At 40.1% G+C, this 9360-nt stretch overlaps 1 pseudogene; it reads right to left on the bottom strand.

Annotated features, from left to right (window-relative positions):
• Positions 1-7929: 7929 nt before the first annotated feature.
• On the bottom strand, positions 7930-8619 carry LOC133075130 (ras-related C3 botulinum toxin substrate 1-like; annotated as a pseudogene).
• Between the last annotated feature and the right edge of the window lie 741 nt (positions 8620-9360).

Genomic DNA, 9360 nt, shown 5'->3' with positions numbered 1-9360 from the left:
CTCTGAGCACCTGATCAGCCAATGCTGCCCAGAGCAGAAAGACTACTCTGCTTATCCCTGTCTGAATTCCTGACCCATACAATTATGAACAAGTAAAAATAGCTATTTTTAAGCCCCTGTGTTTTGGGATAGTTTGTTACACAGCAATAGATAATAAAAACAATTGGCTCACACCACCCACCATCTTTCCCCAAGGAAAGTTTACTTAGAAAACCAAATAGCCTGATGAATAAGAGAATGAGGGCAGAGAAAATGTTTTCAGGGATGTCCAGGCCTACATTTCCCAGGCTTTTCTCACTGGATCCAGGTATCATCTCTCCTTGCCAGGCTGAGAAACCATTGCCTTCAATCTGTCTCCTCCTGAACACCATTTTCCCATTGTTATTAGATACTCTTCTCAGCTCTTCTAATTAAGTTTCACATCAAATTATAACAGGTGTGTGTCAGGCAGTGGGTCTCCAGTAGACACTCAACAGGGCCATTCAACAAAAATATAGTGAGTCCCTGCCTTGTATGAGACACTGAGCCGGGAAGCCGAAATATGCAGATAGGATCCGATCCCTGCCCACACCAAGCTGATAGTTTATTAGGGGGACCAAAGTCACATTCAAATAATTACAATTCAACTCGGACACTGATGCTTGCCTGGGGACATAGGAGTGCTCATTTGTGGCTTGGTGGAAGATTTTCTAGGGAGAGTGACATTCGATCTGGGCCTGGGAGAGCAAGGAGTTTGGCAGGAGGGGAAGTTCATCAAAGTCATTCCAACCAGAGGGAGCAGGACGAGTGAAAGTTTCTCATGAGCTTTTGGGCCTGCACAGTGTCCACTGAGGCTGGGATGTCGCAAGAATTAGGGCCAATGAGACTGGAAAGGTAGCTTAGGGTCTGATTGTGCAGGTCTTTGGATACTCACTTCTTAGGAGTTAGAAATTGGTCCTTTTAAAAATTGGTGAGCTATGGAAGGTTAAGGGGAGAGGCCGTCACATCTGTGTTCATACACCATTGGTCATGGGTCTTCTTTTCCCTCCTATCCCATGTACTGGAGCCCTTCATTCATAGACTGATGAGACCACAGGGAAGGAAAAAATAGACAACTAAAAGCAGGGCCTTAGAGGAAGGCTGCTTGGTAACCTGAGAAGTAGCTTATCACTTTACCACTTAAAAACAGGTGAACATTCAGATGCCTTTTGTTCAATTGTTTTAAGAGCAAAAAGACTGCCCAACTCTTAGAAAGTGTAACATTTGCAGAAAGCAAGAAAATGTCACTGTGGGGAGATATTTTTCCTTGTCCCAGAGATCCGAGTAGGGATGGTTCCCAAAGCTCTCAGAAAGGTCTTCGTTGTCGGGGAAAGTAGTAGTTTTTCAACCTGTGTCGTGTGCCAGGAATAATTCCATATTCTCTCAGTCACAAATTAAACATTGCTTCTTGGCAAGTGTCCCCTTTCGCCTGAGTTTATCTCGAAAGAATTCCCTGAGGTGTTAGTAAGCTGCGCTTATTTAAATTTTTGCAGTACGATTGTTGACAAGCAGCTCGCTATCTCGTGCTGTTTCCTGTGAGAAGTGCTAAGAACTTGAAAACAAGGTTGAGAATCTGGGTTCTGTCAGTGACCTGCTGAACTCTACATCCTGGGGGTAAAGAGAGGGTCTCCCCCTGCCTTTGAGGAGCAAATAGTGCGGCCGGGCAAAAGGATGTGGCACGATGTGGACGTATAGGGGGAAGGATCTTCACTGCCACTTATTTAAGAGGTTAAGTCTATAAATTTTTCCTTTTGTATTATTTATTTTGGGGTTTCCATATCAGAATTAGGCTAGCTCTGTAAAAAGTTTCGGAAAGCTTTTTTTTTTTAATGCCACGGAATATTTTGTACAAACTTAGGAATTATCTGTGTCTTGACTATACGCGCACAGCTGGTGCGAATACCATGTGGGTCTGATACGCTTCTTGGAGATAATTTGTTGAAAGCTACCCACCCACCCTGCTTCTTCACTGATTTATTTAGGTTTTCTGCTTATTCCCAAGGAATTTTTTGTGGATCTTTTTTTTTTTGAATTTTATTTTATTTTTTTATACAGCAGCTTCTTATTGGTTATCTATTTTATACATATTTAGTGTATATATGTCAATCCTAATCTCCCAATTCATCCCAACACCACCACCCCTGCCCCGCTTTCCCCCCCATGGTGTCCATACATTTGTTCTCTACAGCTGTGTCTCTATATCTGCCTTGCAAACCAGTTCGTCTGTACCATTTTTCTAGATTCCACATATATGCGTTAATATACGATATTTGTTTTTCTCTTTCTGACTTACTTCACTCTGTATGACAGTCTCTAGGTCCATCCACGTCTCTACAAATGACCCAATTTCATTCCTTTTTATGGCCGAGTAATATCCCATTGTATATATGTACCACATCTTCTTTATCCATTCGTCTGTCGATGGGCATTTAGGTTGCTTCCATCACCTGACTATTGTAAATAGTGCCGGAGTGAACACTGGGGTGCATGTGTCTTTTTGAATTATGGTTTTCTCTGGGTATATGCCCAGTAGTGCGATTGCTGGGTCATATGGTAATTCTATTTTTAGTTTTTTAAGGAAACTCCATACTGTTCTCCATAGTGGCCGTATCAATTTACATTCCCACCAACAGTGCAAGAGGGTTCCCTTTTCTCCACACCCTCTCCAGCATTTGTTGTTTGTAGATTTTCTGATGATGCCTATTCTAACTGGTGTGAGGTTAGAACGTTGTAGTTTTGATTTGCATTTCTCTAATAATTAGTGATGTTGCGCAGCTTTTCATGTGCCTCTTGGCCATCTGTATGTCTTTTTTGGGGAAATGTTAATTTAGGTCTTCTGCCCATTATTTGATTGGGTTGTTTGTTTTTTTAATATTAAGCTGCATGAGCTGTTTATATATTTTGGAGATTAATCCTTTGTCCGTTGATTCATTTGCAAATATTTTCTCCCATTCTGAGGGTTGTCTTTTCATCCTGTTTATAGTTTGCTTTGCTGTGCAAAAGCTTTTAAGTTTCATTAGGTCCCATTTGTTTATTTTTGTTTGTATTTCCATTACTCTAGGAGGTGGGTCAAAAAAGATCTTGCTGTGATTTATGTCAAATAGTGTTCTTCCTATGTTTTCCTCTAAGAGTTTTATAGTGTCTGGTCTTACATTTAGGTCTTTAATCCATTTTGAGTTTATTTTTGTGTATGGTGTTAGGAAGTGTTCCAATTTCATTCTTTTACATGTAGCTATCCAGTTTTCCCAGCACCACTTATTGAAGAGACTGTCTTTTCTCCATTGTATATCCTTGCCTCCTTTGTCATAGATTAGTTGACCATAGGTGCGTGGGTTTATTTCTGGGCTTTCTATCCCGTTCCATTGATGTATATTTCTGTTTTTGTGCCAGTACCATATTGTCTTGATTACTGTAGCTTTGTAGTATAGTCTGAAGTCAGGGAGTCTGATTCCTCCAGCTCCGTTTTTTTTTTGCCTCAAGATTGCTTTGGTTATTCGGGGCCTTTTGTGTCTCCATACAAATTTTAAGATTTTTTGTTCTAGTTCTGTAAAATATGTCATTGGTAATTTGATAGGGATTGCATTGAATCTGTAGATTGCTTTGGGTAGTATAGTCATTTTCACAATATTGATTCTTCCAATCCAAGAACATGGTATATCTCTCCATCTGTTTGTGTCATCTTTGATTTCTTTCATCAGTTTCTTATAGTTTTCTGAGTACAGGTCTTTTACCTCCTTAGGTAGGTTTATTCCTAGGTATTTTATTCTTTTTGTTGCAATGGTAAATGGGAGTGTTTCCTTAATTTCTCTTTCAGATGTTTCATCATTAGTGTATAGGAATGCAAAAGATTTCTGTGCATTAATTTTGTATCCTCCAACTTTACCAAATTCATTGATTAGCTCTAGTAGTTTTCTGGTGGCATCCTTAGGATTCTCTATGTATAGTATCATGCCACCTGCAAGCAGTGACAATTTTACTTCTTCTTTTCCAATTTGTATTCATTTTATTTCTTTTTCTTCTCTGAATGCCGTGGCTAGGACTTCCAAAACTATGTTGAATAATAGTGGCGAGAGTGGACATCCTTGTCTTTGAGGAAATGCTTTCAGTTTTCCATCATTGAGAATGATGTGTGCTGTGGGTTTGTCGTATATGGCCTTTATAATGTTGAGGTAGGTTCCCTCTATGCCCACTTTCTGGAGAGTTTTTATCATAAATGGATGTTGAATTTTGTCAAAAGCTTTTTCTGCATCTAACGAGATGATCCTATGGTTTTTATCCTTCAATTTGTTAATATGGTGTATCATATTGATTGATTTGCATATACTGAAGAATCCTTTTAATGTGTTGTTGGATTCCGTTTGCTAGTATTTTGTTGAGGATTTTTGCATCTATATTCATCAGTGATATTGGTCTGTAATTTTCTTTTTTTGTAGTATCTTTGTCTGGTTTTGGTATCAGGGTGATGGTGGCCTCGTAGAATGAATTTGGGAGTGTTCCTTCCTCTGCAATTTTTTGGAAACGTTTGAGAAGGATGGGTGTTAGCTCCTCTCTAAATGTTTGATAGAATTCACCTGTGAAGCCATCTGGTCCTGGACTTTTGTTTGTTGAAGATTTTTAATCACAGTTACAATTTCATTATTTGTGATTGGTCTGTTCATATTTTCTACTTCTTCCTGGTTCAGTCTTGGAAGGTTATACCTTTCTAAGAATTTGTCCATTTGTTCCAGGTTGTCCATTTTATTGGCATAGAGTTACTTGTAGTAGTTTCTTATGATGCTTTGTATTTCTGTGGTGTCTGCTGTAACTTCTCCTTTTTCATTTCTAATTTTATTGATTTGAGTCCTCTCCCTCTTTTTGTGGATGAGTCTGTCTAAAGGTTTATCAATTTTGTTTATCTTCTCAAAGAACCAGCTTTTAGTTTTATTGATCTTTGCTATTGTTTCCTTTGTTTCTATTACATTTACTTCTGCTCTGATCTTTATGATTTCTTTCCTTCTATTAACTTTGGGTTTTGTTTGTTCTTCTTTCTCTAGTTCCTTTAGGTGTAAGGTTAGGCTGTTTATTTGGGATGTTTCTTGTTTCTTGAGGTAGGCTTGTATTGCTATAAACTTCCCTCTTAGAACTGCTTTTGCTGCATCCCATAGGTTTTGGATTGTTGTGTGTTTTTGTCATTTGTCTGTAGGTATTTTTTGATTTCCTCTTTGATTTCTTCAGTGATCTCTTGGTTATTTAGTAACGTATTGTTTAGCCTCCATGTGTTTTTGTTTTTTTATGGATTTTTTTGCCTGTAATTTATTTCTAATCTCATAGAACTGTGGTCAGAAGTGATGCTTGGTATGATTTCAATTTTCTTAAATTTACCAGGGTTTGATTTGTGACCCAAGATGTGATCTATCCTGGAGAATGTTCCATGTGCACTTGAGAAGAAAGTGTAATCTACTGTTTTCAGATGGAATGTCCTATAAATATCAATTAAATCTATTTGGTCTATTGTGTCATTTAAAGCTTGTGTTTCCTTGTTAATTTTCTGTCTGGATGATCTTTCCATTAGTATAAGTGAGGTGTTAAAGTCCCCCAGTATTATTGGGTTACTGTCAATTTCCTCTTTTACAGCTGTTAGCATTTGCCTTATATATTGAGGTGCTCCTATGTTGGGTGCATATATATTTATAATTGTTACATCTCCTTTTTGGATTGATCCCTTGATCATTATGTAGTGTCCTTCCTTGTCTCTTGTAACATTCTTTATTTTAAAGTCTATTTTATCTGATATGAGTATTGCTACTCCAGCTTTCTTTTGATTTCCATTTGCATGGGATATCTTTTTCCATTCCCTCACTTTCAGTCTGTATGTGTCCCTAGGTCTGAAGTGGGTCTCTTGTAGACAGCATATATATGGGTCTTGTTTTCTTATCCATTCAGCGAACCTGTGTCTTTTGGTTGGAGCATTTAATCCATTCACATTTAAGGTAATTATCGATATGTATGTTCCTATGACCATTTTCTTAATTGTTTTGGGTTTGTTTTTGTAGGTCCTTTTCTTCTCTTGTGTTTACCACTTAAAGAAGTTCCTTTGGTATTTGTTGTAGAGCTGGTTTGGTGGTACTGAATTCCTTTAGCTTTTGCTTGTCTGTAAAGCTTTTGATTTCTCCATCAAATCTGAATGAGATCCTTGATAGGTAGTGTAATCTTGGTTGTAGGTTCTTCCCTTTCATCACTTTAAATATATCATGCCACTCCCTTCTGGCTTGTAGAGTTTGTGCTGAGAAATTAACTGTTAACCTTATGGGAGTTCCATTGTATGTTATTTGTCATTTTTCCCCTGTTGTTTTTAATAATTTTCCTCTGTCATTAATTTTTGTCAGTTTGATTACTATGTGTCTCGGCGTGTTTCTCCTTGGGTGTATCCTGCCTGGGACTCTCTGCACTTCCTGGACTTGGGTGGCTATTTCCTTTCCCATGTTAGGGAAGTTTTCAACTATAATCTTTTCAAATATTTTCTCGGGTCCTTTCTTTCTCTCTTGTCCTTCTGGGACCCCTATAATGCAAATGTTGGTGCGTTAATGTTGTCCCAGAGGTCTCTTAGGCTGTCTTCATTTCTTTTTATTCTGTTCTGCGGCAGTGAATTCCACCATTCTGTCTTGCAGGTCACTTATCTGTTCTTCTGCTTCAGTTATTCTGCTATTGATTCCTTCTAGTGTAGTTTTCATTTCAGTTATTGTATTGTTCATCTCTGTTTGTTTGTTCCTTAATTCTTCTAGGTCTTTGTTAAACATTTTTTGCATCTTCTCGATCTTTGCCTCCATTCTTTTTCCGAGGTCCTGGATCATCTTCACTATCATTATTCTGAATTCTTTTTCTGGAAGGTTGCCTATGTCCACTTCATTTAGGTGTTTTTCCAGGGTTTTATCTTGTTCCTTCATCTGGTACATAGTCCTCTGCCTTTTCATCTTGTCTATCTTTCTGTGAATGTGGTTTTCCTTCCACAGGCTGCAGAATTGTAGTTCTTCTTGCTTCTGCTGTCTGCCCTCTGGTGGATGAGGCTCTCTAAGAGGCTTGTGCAAGCTTCCTGATGGGAAGGACTGGTGGTGGCTAGAGCTGGGTGTTGCTCTGGTGGGCAGAGCCCAGTAAAACTTTAATCTGCTTGTCTGCTGATGAGTGGGGCTGGGTTCCCTCCCTGTTGGTTGTTTGGCCTGTGGTGACCCAGCACTGGAGGCTACAGGCTCTTTGGTGGGGCTGATGGTGGACTCCGGGAGGGCTTATGCTAAGGAGTACTTCCCAGAACTTCTGCTGCTAGTGTCCTTGTCCTCACGGTGAGCCACAGCCACCCCCTGCCTCTTCAGGAGACCCACCAGCACTAGCAGGTAGGTCTGGTTCAGTCTCCTATGGGGTCACTGCTCCTTCCCCCTGGGTCCTGATGCACACACTACTTTGTGTGTGCCCTCCAAGAGTGAAGTCTCTGTTTCCCCCAGTCCTGTTGAAGTCCTGCAGTCAAATCCCGCTAGCTTTCAAAGTCTGATTCTCTGGGAATTCCTCCTCCCGTTGCCGAGCCCCAAGGCTGGGAAGCCTGACGTGGGGCTCAGAACCTTCACTCCAGTGGGTGGACTTCTGTGGTATAAGTGTTCTTTAGTTTGTGAGTCACCCACCCAGCAGTTACGGGATTTGATTTTATTGTGATTGCGCCCCTCGTACCATCTCATTGTGGCTTCTCCTTTGTCTTTGGATGTGGGGTATCTTTTTTGGTGAATTCCAGTGTCGTCCTGTTGATGATATTTCAGCAGTTAGTTGTGATTCGGTGGTCTCGCAGAAGGGAGTGAGTGCATGTCCTTCTACTCCATCATCTTGAACCAATCTCCTCCCAAAGGAATTTTGACAATTTGTATTTTCTTGAAAATCAGCCATTTCAAGACTTCATAGTATTCTGTTGTCAGTGACTTCCTCTGTATCTGTCGATTTCGTGTCTTCACATCTTTCATTTTTCTTTAATGAATTAACTACAGGACTTTCAATTTGATTTAGTTTGCCCTCCCTGAAACAGTAAACACTTTCTCTTGTTGCAGGAAGTGGGCAGAGAACTGTTCTAATAGGTCCATCAAACACCATATTGAGGCCCCTGTGTGTGAGAACTAGGCATTTCAGGTACATTATTTTCAGCGCTGATCTTATCTGTAGCTAAAGCCTTTGGCTATGAGACGGGAGTCCATCACTTCTCCTTCAGTTTCCCAATCAGGTCTTTATCATTCCTAAGATCATGTTTAGTTTCCACTGAGATGATGAGAGTGTTGGGAAATGGGGTCACATTTAGGATACCACTTTGCATGGATATTTGCAAATGATGCAAGACTCACAAGGGAAAAGCAAATGAAGAATACATCTGCTTGCAGATAGGATGGGAGGTATAATCTGTCATAATCTTCTTGTCCATCTTCTTGTCCCATAAGCCCAGATTCACCGTTTTTCCACCTACCAGACCATTAGCAGAAGAGTTGTCACAGACAATAGGGGTATATGCTCCAAGAAGTGCATTGGCGTGTAACTGATCAGTAGGCAAGTTTTACCTACAGCTCCATCTTCCACCACCACACACCTGATGACCTGCATCTGAGCCACTTGCTTGGTGGCGGCTCGTGGCTGTGGCCGAGCACAGAGGCAAGAAACAGTGGGTTCAGGGGTGCCAAGGCCTCTTCCCACACTGCTTCACCCTCAGCAGACTGGAAGCTGAAACCTAGCGAAAGACCACCCAAAGAACCTCATGTTTGCATCTCATTGGGGATTCTTTAAGGCCAGAACATCTCCCTAGCCTAAAGGGGACAAACTTACAACAGTAGAATTTGAAAGAGATGGAAATGGTGGAAGATTATTTGGTTTATGGTGGTTTATCCAGTGCATACAAATTACTCCAAGTACTAAGGCAAGACTTACATCTGGAGTAGTTTTCATGAAATGGGCTGTGGGTGTGTGTGCACCCAAGATGGTGCTAGGGACTCCATTTATAAACAGCAATTTGAGTATTAGGGCCACTGGAATGCCTTTTTTAAATTTTATTTAATTTTTTTAACATCTTTATTGTGGAATGCCTTTTTAAAAGAAGGATTCAGCACAGTGCAGTGGAAGGACTTAGAATTGTAGTCACAGGACAGGGCTTTGAATTCCACTTCTATCATGAATGAATCTTTGACTCTGGGTAAGTGTTTCTTAATCTCTCTGAGCCTTAGTTTCTTTCTTTTTTTTTTTATTGGAGTATAGTTGCTTTACAATGTTGTGTTAGTTTCTGCTGTACGGCAAAGTGAATCAGCCGCACGTGTACATATATTCCCTCTTCCTTGGATTTCCTTCCCATTT

Source organism: Eubalaena glacialis, chromosome 15 (genome assembly GCF_028564815.1).
Source record: "Eubalaena glacialis isolate mEubGla1 chromosome 15, mEubGla1.1.hap2.+ XY, whole genome shotgun sequence".
NCBI classification, from domain to species: Eukaryota; Metazoa; Chordata; class Mammalia; order Artiodactyla; family Balaenidae; genus Eubalaena; species Eubalaena glacialis.
Note: the sequence above shows the minus strand (reverse complement) of the source record. Positions and strands in the feature narration are given on the sequence as shown.